General features: G+C 39.1%; 1 protein-coding gene across 4 annotated transcripts in view; it reads right to left on the bottom strand.

Moving 5' to 3' along the window:
* LOC105224444 (slo-interacting protein 1) overlaps positions 1-12,911 on the bottom strand; it is a 59,208-nt gene extending 46,297 nt beyond the window's left edge. The window contains exons 1-2 of one of the 4 annotated variants that reach the window (XM_049460300.1): positions 12,709-12,911; positions 12,596-12,651 (exon numbers count right to left, since the gene is read on the bottom strand). The gene's annotated coding sequence lies outside the window, so the exon portion shown is untranslated. Of the gene's footprint in view, positions 1-12,595; positions 12,652-12,693 lie in introns of all 4 variants that reach the window. The other 3 variants (XM_049460298.1, XM_049460299.1, XM_049460301.1) reach the window with 3 other exon arrangements.
* Positions 12,912-13,241: the final 330 nt, after the last annotated feature.

Raw genomic sequence — 13,241 nt, 5'->3', positions numbered from 1 at the left:
TTTGGCAGGCATGCTTTTATTTTGCTACAAATGAATTTAAAAAACATTTCTTATTTCGCCCCTTCTTGCCGAGGTACCATTCAAAAATGGGATATAATTGGCGTTAAATCTTCTGGCATTGCAGCAGTTTTATTAGATGGAGACAGAACAACTCATATACCAACCATTTTGAACGGCACGTACTGAGGCGAAAATGTATTGCTGCTACGAATCCCAATGATACAGATGTGTCAATTTAATTCGAACGCAGACAATTTCCGTTTAATTTGCAGTCGAGGACAAGCGTAGTCTGGTTGCTGTTAAGATTTACGAAAGTTGCCATTTATATTTCGAGATTTGACAACCCTAGTGTTGCAACATACTCAGAACGTTTTGACATACGAGCGTTATTTGTGTTGTTTACAGTTCGACGTTGTCCAACGGTAGGCACAGGAAACGTGCTGTTTCGACGGGACCGGACCAGAGGGATAAGGCTGTCAGATGTGAAGGGTTAGCAGGGCATGCTTAGAGGTGAGTACTCATTGCACGCTGGGCATATGTTTAAGGGGTTATATACAGTTAGGATTTTCAAAAAATCATTTTTTTTTTTGCGTTTTCTTAATAATATATACATATATTTGAGTATACACAAACAAAACTTCAAGTCGATCCGACGAATATTTTCGAAGTTAGAGACACATTAGTAAAGGCACGCCGACTACATGCAAAGAGCTTTCAAAACTTTAAACTCGGTTTTCTCGAAACGGTGTTTTCAAAGTCGGCGAGCAAGATTTGTCAGAAACGGCTGAACCGATCGGTCTGAAATTTTTACACAAGCTTCTTAACAATATTTTTCAGTAATTAGTCGAAGGATTTCCCCATCCTATGAACAATTATAGACCCGAATTTTGGTCAAAAATCAAACCTTTTGCTTGGAGTAGCCGCCATTTTGTCAAATAATTTTTTTTTTGCTAATTCCTTCGATCAATCACTAGATTATTTAATATATTAATGAAATTTATTTGGTTTCAGAGATATCGTGCTCACCGCATAAGGCCTTTTTTTTGGGGGACCTCTGCAAAATTGGCAATATCAACGTTCCCGATAATTATTTTTGCCAATAAAAAATATGTGAATATAATTTAAGGTTGTCATAATACACCTGCCAAGTTTCAAATCAATAAACCAAATAGTTTGCATAGAAAAAATTCTTGAAAAATGCTTTTTTTTCGACCTCCTAACTGTATATAACCCCTTAATATGTCAGTGTCGATTTTGGATAAGTAGGAGTTTAATCTGCTACAGTATTCAGAACAAAACTGCCCAAGGTGAAGCAATAATTCATTATGCTCATTAACTGCATATGGGCCTCACTGTACACGTGTTCTTTGGGAGACATCGAAAGGTATCCTGTTGTAGTACACACTTCATTGTTCCGACACGTCTGTAGCTTCCTCGTTTGCGTTTTACTGCATCCAGGCGACTATATTGGTGCGGCGTAGTTAAAGACCGACCGGCCGATCGCCTTGTAAGTTACCAAGAACGTTTCTTTGTCCTTTCCCCATGTGCTGCCGATTAGCAACTTGATGATTTTTTTGCGGCTCTGTACTATGACAGTCGTGTGAGGTGTGAAGGAGCGTAGGCTGTCAAATGTCACACCTAAAATCTTAGGGTTATTGACAGTCGGAAGTTTAACGCCATTGACTGCAATATTAGGGTCAAGTCTGTACTCCTTCGTCCAGTTAGTGAATGTGGTCGCTGTAGATTTAGTGGGGGAGAGTGCTAGACTCTGTGCAGCGAGGAAGCGAGAACCATTTATTTTTGGATACATGGACCCGATTCTATTGATCGACGTTATTATAGTGCAATCAGCAGCGTACGGCGTGATAGAAAATCTCTCTACTGGGTTAGGTAGTTTCGAAATGTAGAAATTAAACAGCAAAGGGGAAAAGACACTACCCTACGAAACATTCTGCTCAATTTGCAATTGAGTATGGATGACTGCCGACTGCTCAGGAAGTTCATAGGTCCCCTCTTCAACCCTGGAGAGAACGTGGATTGTTCGATGTCCCCACATAGCGTTTTACCGCGAGCCCGAGCATTTCGTGTATTCGGTATTTCTTCCTCGAAGCGCAGGTAATTCCTACGGATTCGCGCTTGGTTTGGGCAAAAACCAAAACGAGGGCATCAGAGTACCCAGATCCACTAACACTGCTCTGTACTAACTCATGGCTGAACTGCCGAATTCGCTGAATATTGGCGATGTTGCAATATGCGCATTTCTTGACATCGAAGGTGCTTTTGATAATGCGTCCAACGCAGTCAAGACACTGGAGATAAGGAATGTGGCGGCTCTAGTCGGAAGATGAATAGAGGTTGTACTGGGAGAGAGTAAGATTCTTCTTAGTACTCTCTGCGACATAATTCAAAGGGACTTAAGTCTAGCAAATAGATGGTACAATACGGTTTGGTTAAATATCAACCCGTCAAAAATAACCGTTTCCCCTTTTACAAAACGAAGATCTCTTCCGAGCTTGAGGCCCCTAAGACTCAGTGACAGTGAGTTGGATGTGTATAAAGAGATCAAATTCCGCGGCCTTACATTTGACTCAACATTACGGTGGAATAGGCAAGTGGAATTAACCCTCTCCAAAGCCAACAAGGCACTCGTGATATGTAGACGCCTAGACGGCAGATCCTGGGTCTGCAAGACAAATTATTTATACTACTGGGACGTTTTCCGAGCATCTTTCAAGCAGAAGTCTTTGCTATAAGTCAGTGAGCAGAAATCAAGGCGAGGGAATAGTGGGGAGAGAACGGCGTTGGCAGTAGGTCGCAGAAATGCGCCACGCAAAGCTACTAGTGGGAGAGTATAAGGTTTAAAGAAATGATCATTCACTTCAAGACAAATTCCACCTCTTTTTGCGCTCTAATCAGGACACTGCAGGCTTAGGTAGCACTTGTCCAACCAGGGCATAATCTCTAGCGCAAACTGCTGGTTATGCGACATGAAAAAGGAAACTCCAGAACGCCTGATTCTGCAATGCCCAGCAATTTGTAGAAGCAGGTTCAAGGCCGTAGGTGCCATCTACATATACGTTCAGAATGCTGGACCTTTGCACCCATATGTAATATAGGAGAGGACACCATTGGTCATAGGTCGCAGTGCAAAGCCTCAATTTTGTGATCGACCGTAAGAATGGGTCAAGGGTAGATGATTTATCGAGAAATCCGTTACAATATGTAATTTAGTTCCTGTTATTGGCATGTTGTTGTTTTGTTTTTCTTTTAGTTCTCTGTGCATATTATTTAAATCAGGTAACACTGATTTTATGCTACCTGTTGTTATTGTGTGAATAAAAAGAATTGAACAAATATTAAATAATGAATTTAAGTTATGCAAAGTAAACCAAATGAGTGAAAATTTTTTGGTTTAGGGTTAGTGCATATAAAAAGTTAAAAATTTGAGTGTAAAATTCATAACACATCAAAGAAACAGATACTTGAAATTTAATATTTGAACTTTAATTTCAATATAGCAGTGCAGCAACTATATAACGGGTTTTTTAATAAAAGCGCTACAAAAGCTTTTTGTTAAATAAAACAAAAACTGTTTGAGATATCAAAGAAATTTTTTATTCCTGTAAAAGACATTCGATGCCACTATGTATATCGGTTTCTTTTACACGGCCACCACGGGTACGCTTGGTGAAGTTTAAACACTGAACCCAATTTTCGACGGTTTTCAAACATAAATCGTCCGTTGCTGCTACAATTCCATGTTTGATATTCGTTAACGTTTTCGCTTTATTTAAAATAACTTTTGTTGCGCTCTTATTGAAAACCCGCTCTTAAGGGGCTATACCAGGGTGACACTTTCAAATAATTTTTTTTATTTGCTTTTTCCATAGTTTATATTTCCAAAAATATCCTGTGAAATCAGTCGTATATTGAAAAGTTTTTGAATGATAGCGTTCTAAAGAGCGAACGCTCGGAGGTGAAAACATATAAGTGAAACTCTAAACGCGTTTTTCTCGAAACGACATTTTTCAAAATTGCTGACATCATAACTCAACGAGATTTTAACCGATCGACTTAAAATTAAAACTGAATTTTGCTGAATACATTTACTATACATTGACCTACGATGTTGTTGTTGTTTTAGCGGTTATCAGTCCCCGTTGGGATGGTGAGGGTTATCAGTGTTGTAGTCGACGTCATCTAACGGGAGGCCCAATTCCCAAGACAGCCGTTTCTACGCACCGGAATTGACTCGGATTTTATCCGACCAAGGGCTGTTGTTTCGGCGATCTAACCCCGTTTGGATCGGTGAGTATTAATTTGTGTTTGTCGTCATTGGAGCAACGCCTTGCAGCAGGGTTGCTCCGTATCCTCCTGACTCGTGCTGGCATTGAGTCCAACCCGGGCCCGGAGGAATTTTTCTGCTGCGTATAAGGGAACTGTGGAACGGCATTTCAAAAATTTTCGGAAAGAGCAAAAGAACAGCTGGTAAGACGAGGAGTGCCGTGTCGCAGCGGAGAGAAAACAGGCTGCCTACCTCGCAACGTTACGATCGACCAGAACACGTGCGGGATGGGATAGATACCGAGAGTTGAAGAGGGAAGCGAGACGCATTTGCAGACAGAAGAAGAAAGAGGCCGAAATGCGTGAGTACGAACAGCTCGATAGGCTGGCCGACAGGGGTAATGCTCGAAAATTCTACGAAAAGATGCGGCGACTTACAAAATGTTTCAAGACCGGAGCATACTCTTGTAGAACCCCCTAAGGTGATCTAGCCACCGATGCCCAGAGCATACTTAAATTATGGAGGGAACACTTCTCCAGCCTGCTGAATTGCAGTGTACGCACAACACCAGGAGAAGGCGAACCCGATTCCCCAATCGATGACGATGGAGCAGGCGTTCCATTGCCCGACCATGAAGAAGTTCGAATAGCAATTGCCCAACTGAAAAACAACAAAGCGGCAGGGGCCGATGGATTGCCGGCCGAGCTATTCAAATACGGCGGCGAAGAGCTGATAAGGTGCATGCATCAGCTTCTTTGCAAAATATGGTCGGACGAAAGTATGCCCAACGATTGGAATTTAAGTGTGCTATGCCCAATCCATAAAAAAGGAGACCCCACAATCTGCGCCAACTACCGTGGGATTAGCCTCCTCAACATCGCATATAAGTTTCTGTCGAGCGTATTGTGTGAAAGACTAAAGCCCACCGTCAACAAGCTGATTGGACCTTATCAGTGTGGCTTCAGACCTGGTAAATCAACAACCGACCAGATATTCACCATGCGCCAAATCTTGGAAAAGACCCGTGAAAGGAGAATCGACACTCACCACCTATTCGTCGATTTCAAAGCTGCTTTCGACAGCACGAAAAGGAGCGGCCTTTATGCCGCGATGTCTGAATTTGGTATCCCCGCAAATTTAATACGGCTGTGTAAACTGACGTTGAGCAACACGAAAAGCTCCGTCAGGATCGGGAAGGACCTCTCCGAGCCGTTCGATACCAAACGAGGTTTCAGACAAGGCGACTCCCTATCGTGCGACTTCTTCAATCTGCTGCTGGAGAAAATTATTCGAGCTGCAGAACTGAATCGAGCAGGTACAATCTTTTATAAGAGTGTACAGCTGCTGGCGTATGCCGATGATATTGATATCATCGGTGTCAACACCGTTAGTTCTGCTTTCTCCAGACTGAACAAGGAAGCAACGCAAATGGGTCTGGCAGTGAACGAGGGCAAGACGAAATATCTCCTGTCATCAAACAAAGAGTCGTCGCACTCGCGACTTGGCTCCCACGTCACTGTTGACAGTCATAACTTTGAAGTTGTACATAATTTCGTCTATCTTGGAACCAGCGTAAACACCACCAACAATGTCAGCTTAGAAATCCAACGCAGGATAACTCTTGCCAACAGGTGCTACTTCGGACTGAGTAGGCAATTGAAAAGTAAAGTCCTCTCTCGACGAACAAAAGCCAAACTCTATAAGTCGCTCATAATTCCCGTCCTGCTATATGGTGCAGAGGTTTGGACGATGACAACAACCGATGAGTCGACGTTGCGAGTTTTCGAGAGAAAAGTTCTGCGAAAGATTTATGGTCCTTTGCGCGTTGGCCACGGCGAATATCGCATTCGGTGGAACGATGAGCTGTACGAGATATACGACGACATTGACATAGTTCAGCGAATTAAAAGACAGCGGCTACGCTGGCTAGGTCATGTTGTCCGGATGGATGAAAACACTCCGGCTCTGAAAGTATTCGATGCAGTACCCGCCGCGGGAAGCAGAGGAAGAGGAAGACCTCCACTCCGTTGGAAGGACCAAGTGGAGAAGGACCTGGCTTCGCTTGGAATATCCAATTGGCGCCACGTAGCGAAGAGAAGAAACGACTGGCGCGCTATTGTTGAATCGGCTATAATCGCGTAAGCGGTGTCTACGTCAGTAAAGAAGAAGAAGAATATAATAATATTTTATATAATAATATTTTTCTATATTTTTTATATAACTAGCTGACCCCGCAGCCGTTGTCCTGCGTGAAATTATGTAGTTTGAAATGAAAAGAAAGTTCAATTTATCATTTCATTTTTTTTTTTTTCAATGTAACGCAGCTTTATAAACAACATTTTTCGGTTCCTGTTCCGGTATACAGAAAAGATGGTTTTCCAACTCGTGAGCACGCTACGGCCATGTGAAAAACATAGCATTTCCAAAATTATGCCTCACACTATGCGACTATCTTTAGGTCCTGTTGACTGTCATCTTAAATTCAATTTTCACTGGAAACGGAATACGTTTGAACTGAAATGGCAAATCGTTAGAACTCAAAGGAATTCGTAGGATCAAGCATTTTGTCCCTTTGTACTCTACAGGTGCGTCACAATCAGTCGGGTTCCATTACACAGTTTCGGCTCATGAAGACAAAGACGCAAATGGTGCGGTGGCATACCAAGCCTGTCCAAAGAATTTAGGAATACCACTGGATAATCCACGGCGTCGTCTTCATAGTCAAGACGACCGATCGATTTGTATGAACGCAAGTCTCCCGGAATTTGACTTTGAATCTTCCAGTTGAAGTCAACAACATCGGTATTTTTGGCAGCTAACATTGTACGTGCACTTAAGGAATCGTAGTTATGATAATTTGGCCAATGTCCGAACATTGTCGAGGGTTATATCGAAAAGTATGCGAAATTCATTTTCATTCCAATGATTAGCGTGTTCCAGCATTTGTAATTGCTGGCTTACTTCTCCAAAACTTGCACATATTCCCATATACCATTCACAGTAAGCAATGACTCAAATAAAGTTGAACCGCGTACATTAATCAATAGCAACCGAAGGTAGACACAATCGTCGTTTTTCGGGTGGATTGTTTCCGAAAGAAAAGCACGTGGATACTGTTTCGTGCATTTATTGACAGACATTTAAACCGAAGTGGGGTTGTGGTGTCCGCAAGGTCCATGAACCTTATTGGTTTTCATCACTTCGTATAATACTGGATCTTTCTTTGTATCAGGAATTGACGCATTATTGAATGATTTCATCAATTTGATCTGGTGTAACCACCTTCCACCATCCAAAGAAGAATGTGTGCGTGCGGCAAACCTCTCTTTTGCCACTCAACAGAGTACATCTAGCATCTAACAGCACCATATATGCGTTGCTTTGAGATGTCCATCGAAGCTGTTGAAAAGTCTTGCTATGACATCGTGACGATCGCTTTCTGATTGATAGCGACCCATAATACCGCACGTATATCATCACTTCCTGGGAGTACTCGTTCATGTGGCTTGGGCTGCTAATGTATGTTGATGCCAAAACGAACGCCGACCGATATAAGCGCGACCTCTTCATGGCAAATTTCAAGCTGTAATTGATCACATTGTGTGAAAAACACATAACATTTTCACGGAATAATTTTCAAAAATTTTTGAAGCAAACGCCAAATTTGAAAGATTTAAATAATTGAAAAACAAAACAAAAAAATTGAATGAAAACATTTGTATGGAAAAAATTAACTTTTTGGAATTGTTCAATTTTCCGGCTTTTCCTCATGAAAGGCATACAGGTTCTTTATTTCTAAACCTTTCCCGATCCACGACGAACAACCCCTTAAAATTTCATCAAGATTGGTTCAGCCGTTCTCTTAGCGTTACTAACGAACAAACATTCATTCGTTTGTATGAGAAAAAGAAAAGGGCTGTTTTCAGGGGTTTTCCGGCAATTATTCGAATTTTTTTCTCCGCAGAAACCATCTCTGAACCTCAACGAACATTATAAAAAAAGGATCATCAAATTTGGTTCAGTCGTATGAAAGTTATGAACGTACATACATTTTGGCGATTCATTTTTATTTATATAGACATAGTATATATAATCCATATTTATATATGAATATATATATATATATATCAGTCGCAACCGAGTTGTCAAACCGTACGGTCACATTTTTCTTTTTCTCTCGCGGTCATTCTAGCGGTGTCTGTGTTATAACGCTACTTTACAGTTGTGCACAAATAACTTTTTTACTGTTAATTTCTCGTTGTATTTATTTCTTATTATTAACTTGTGCTACATTCATACATTTTTGCATACATAAGAAGTAATATTTTCGCAATGCCCCCTGGGGCCAACAATCTGGGTGATAATAGGTTTGCCCTATTATCCTCAGCCCAGAAGACTAAAAGAAAAAAGCCTGAACAAACAACGTTGGACCCATTTCCGGAACTCCCCATAACAAAGAAGGATGACCCCAAATACCTCGTCATTAAGTCGCGGGATGCCAGTAAACCTATTACTTCCATCTCCTGCTTCGCGATTTATAAAGGTATTCAATCTATCAGTAAAGATATTAACAACGTCACGTCACTTCGCGATGGCAGCCTACTCCTCCTTGTAAAAAATCAAAAAATTGCTGATAAATTCCTTTTTACTAAGAATCTACCCGGTGCAAGTGCTGCTGAAGTTGCTCTTCACAGCACCCTTAACTCAGTCAAGGGCACAATTTATGCCCCCTTTATTTGCCAACTTAGCGACGATGAAATAATTGAAGGTCTCAAGGAACAATGTGTCTCTGCAGTCCACAAGTTTAACAAAATAGTTAAAGGCGTTCGTGTACCTACTGGTGCCGTATTATTAACATTCAATAAATATACACTTCCTAACAGAATTGATGTGGCCTGGAGAACCCTAGATGTCCGTCCGTACTACCCTAACCCTATGCGCTGCAAAACTTGTCCGCTATTAGGACACACCGCTAAACACTGCGTAAAAACTCCTTCCTGTGTCATTTGCAACCTTCCTCCAAACCACTCTCCTCCTTCTGACTGCAACAGAGTTTACTGCGCAGGTGAACACCCCTCGTCCTTAAATGCTTGCCCTAAATTTATTCAATCGAAAGAAATATTAAAAATTAAAACTATACACAAATGCACCATGCGTGACGCCATTACCATGTATAAAAATCAACTTCCTTCCACCCCATCCCCCTTCTCCTTCGCCAACGTGGCAAAAATGCAAACTAACAGTGATATAAATACAAATTCAAAAAATCCTAATAACAAAGATAATACTTCAATATCAAAAAACTCTAACCTCAATAATAACGCAACAACAACAAAAACTAACAACGATTCATCCTCCACCAACAATCCATTGCATCACATAGAACTTCCAGAAGCTTCAAAGAACTCCCCTCTTCTATACCCCCCTTTCTTGGATTCTTCCCCCTCCCCATCTTTCTCTCCACTCTCCCACATCTCATCGCCCTCCTCACACACCTTATCTCTCCTGGCATCTTTTGCCATCTCCCCTCTTGCTCATAACACCCATCCAACTTCCTCCTCCCTTTCATCTCCGTCACCCTCGTTGATGGAACAATAAATTCTCATAACCTCACATTATTATTTGTTCTTTATTTTTCTATCCATGTTATCCATCCTTCAGTGGAATATCAACGGATACTTAAATAATTACATCGAACTCGAACTTTTATAAACTCATCATTATTTGTGCCTATTCCCCTCCTAATGAATCTTTCACTTTAAGTTATTTCAAAAGTTCACTAGTTTAACCTCCTTTTTTCCGATTTCTCTCCTCAATTCTCCTCGTGGCAATCTACTATATCCGCAAGATATAGCCTTAGAATTTGTTCTTCAAAATCAGTACAATTTTATCTGACTTCCCTAATATCAGTCACCAAATCTATGCTGATGATGTAGTATTATTTTCTAATTCCTTCGATTTGTCCGTTGTTACGTCTTCCTTTTCTAAAATCTTATCCCTCTTATTCCATTGGTCCGTTTCTGGGGCACGTCAATTTCTTCCTCTATATCTAAGTTATTACATATTTGTAAGAAACATCATTGTAATACACCCACACTTAGCGTTAAAATTATGAATTTAATCTGTACAGATAGTTTCAAGTTCCTAGGCTTAATATTAGACTCTAAGTATTCATTTAAGCAACATTGTCAATATGTAAGAAAAATACTATTTGTTACTAACATCTCCGATAAAAAACATATGGCCTGAATCTGGACTGCCTTTTTCAAAAGACAATATGAAAGACAGCTTATATAATCTCTATCAACAATGATGAACCTGCTCAGCTTTTAATGAACCCAACTATTTTCCCACCAGTCAGCCGAAAGCCTATGATGCTAGTGCTGCGTACTATAGTTTATATAATAATTTGTTTATTATGTAAGCTTTAATAAAATAAAATAATATATATATATATATATAAATATATCATATAAATAACAAATTTTTGATTATATTTTCAGGACACACAGTATGGCAACACTGCTATTTGTCATACATGTAAAGGCAGGGTGCAATAGCGCCTTGTGAAATAAGGCCTTTATTTCAAAAAAGGCTTTATTACACTTCGAAAGAGAAATAAAGCCTTTACAAAAATTTACCCAATTGTGCAATAAAGCCCTATTTTTTTTTATTAAACATAAATGACAACCAACTACCGATATGATTGGGGTTATCACGAAGATTTGATTTCCAGCTGTGCGTCCGCCCCCCGCTCCCATCCGCGTCCTCCGGTTCGTGCGTCCGCGCACATCTGCTCCGCCGCCCGAGTTACATTCCGTACCCAAATAAAGCCTTTTTTGAAATAAAGGCCTTATTTCACAAGGCGCTATTGCACCCCGCCACATGTAAACACACAAATCTCTTGAAACTTTGAATGTGCAAAATAGTTTTTAAAGAATATTTTTTTTTTTTTAAATATACAATTAGTGTAAATTTTTGATATATACGAATGTGTACAGTGTAATTAAATATATATTAAATAAAAAATGCGTGAAAAGTGAGTTAAACATAGTGAAATAACGAGCATTGTTTTTACAAATTTTTGAACTTTAAAGTGAAATATCTCGGAAACTATGAGACTGAGGACGGTATATGTGTATACATTTCTTAATCCTGAGGACCTCCTCTATCCATAAATCAAATCGCGGCGCCGGAAGAATCGTAATATTGTCGAATATATATACATACATATAGTTGCCACTGACTTATGGTTTTTTAGATATTTGTGTTTGAAGTCCAAAAAGTCAACTATTCAAAATGCGTGTTTCTCCGATTTATAATGCATTTGACACTTATATTTTATACTTTTATATCCAGTAACACTTCACCAATACGTTTCTAATCATTTATTTTATTTTAAATAGTGCAAAACTTTAGTTCCATATCAAACTTCAGTTAAAATCCATTTATTCATAAAATAAGAAAATGATTGTAAACAAGCAAAAAATTAGTGTTACTATATTTTGTAAAGGAATAAAAATAAGAAAAAAGAAAGATTATGACGTCATAACTAAATTCATTATCGTGTGATGAGTAATGTAAAATCTTCCGGAATTCTCATTATCTTTATAAATCCTGGTGTTGGATAGGGCAAAAAAGAGTTCACCGCAAACAAACTGAGCACGCACAGGTGTTGGTCCGACCAAGGGTTATTTTTTTGAAGTGCGGCCCAAGGCCGCCAACGCAAAAGAACTGAGCGTGTCCAGGTGTAGGTCCGAGCGAAGGCTATTTTTTTGAAGCGCGGACGAAGGCCTCCAATGCAGAAAGGAATTCTATACGGAAAACTAATGTTTTATATAATTCCTGTCAGTGGGGTATAATTTGTTTTCTTTATTTCTTTTGGTTCTTCTGTAAAATATGAACGTAAGGTAGCACTGATTATTAGTTAGAATGCAACTCTTTTGTTATTGTATGAACAAAAATAAATGAACATAAGGTGAATGTTGAATAAAAGTTATTTTTACACTATTTAATATAAAATAAACGGTTAGAAAGGAATAAGTGGAGTGTTAGTGGATATAAAAGTTAAAAATATAACCATAAAATTCGTTATAAATGGGGAAACACGCATTTTCAAGAGTTGAATTTTTGAAATTTAAATGCAAATATCTCAAAAACTATAAATCAGGGGCAACTATATATATATATTTTCTTAATCTAGAGGACCTCCTCTATCCGCACATACACATTTTAACCCCGAAATCCAGCATCGAAATGCTACATTATATATATTTTTTTGTCATCTGAAGGATCTCTGTCCGTACGTACCCATTTTATCCCGGAAATAGTTTTATGCTATTCCAAACCCCAGCCCATTATTTTCACTAGAATAAATCCAAAATAGGGATTAATATAACGTTACTCACATTTCTAAATCCTACCTGGCACGTCGTCGAATGTTTTTTACATTTCTTTTTATTACTTTAGAAAAATTTTCCAGTAATACTGCACTTTTACATTTGAGAATCATGATCCATTATTCTCCTTAATAAGACATATACATTAGAGTACGTTACTAACCCAAATATAAACAGTCCTTAGCCCAGAAAATGCTTCCCATTGAATAATATACCCCATAGCGGTGTCGTAGAACTATCGATGATTTTCTTTGAAACATACATCGCTAATGGTATTACCATCTGATAAACTGCGTTCACACGTGGACTTTTTCGTCATCAATAATAAGAAAATTTTTTAGGTCACGTCAAGATCACCACGAAACAATTTTTAGAAGAAAACTTAAATTTTCAATTTTCGTAGAGGAAGTCCTCCAGATCAAGAATATATATATATATATAGTTGCCGCTGACTTATTTGCATTATTATTTATATTATATTTGTATATTTGCATTCAAAGCTCAAAAAATCAACTAAAACACGTGTTACTGTGATTTATAATTTTACCCTTTTTTGA

Source organism: Bactrocera dorsalis, chromosome 6, assembly GCF_023373825.1.
Source record: "Bactrocera dorsalis isolate Fly_Bdor chromosome 6, ASM2337382v1, whole genome shotgun sequence".
Taxonomy (NCBI): Eukaryota; Metazoa; Arthropoda; class Insecta; order Diptera; family Tephritidae; genus Bactrocera; species Bactrocera dorsalis.
Note: the sequence above shows the minus strand (reverse complement) of the source record. Positions and strands in the feature narration are given on the sequence as shown.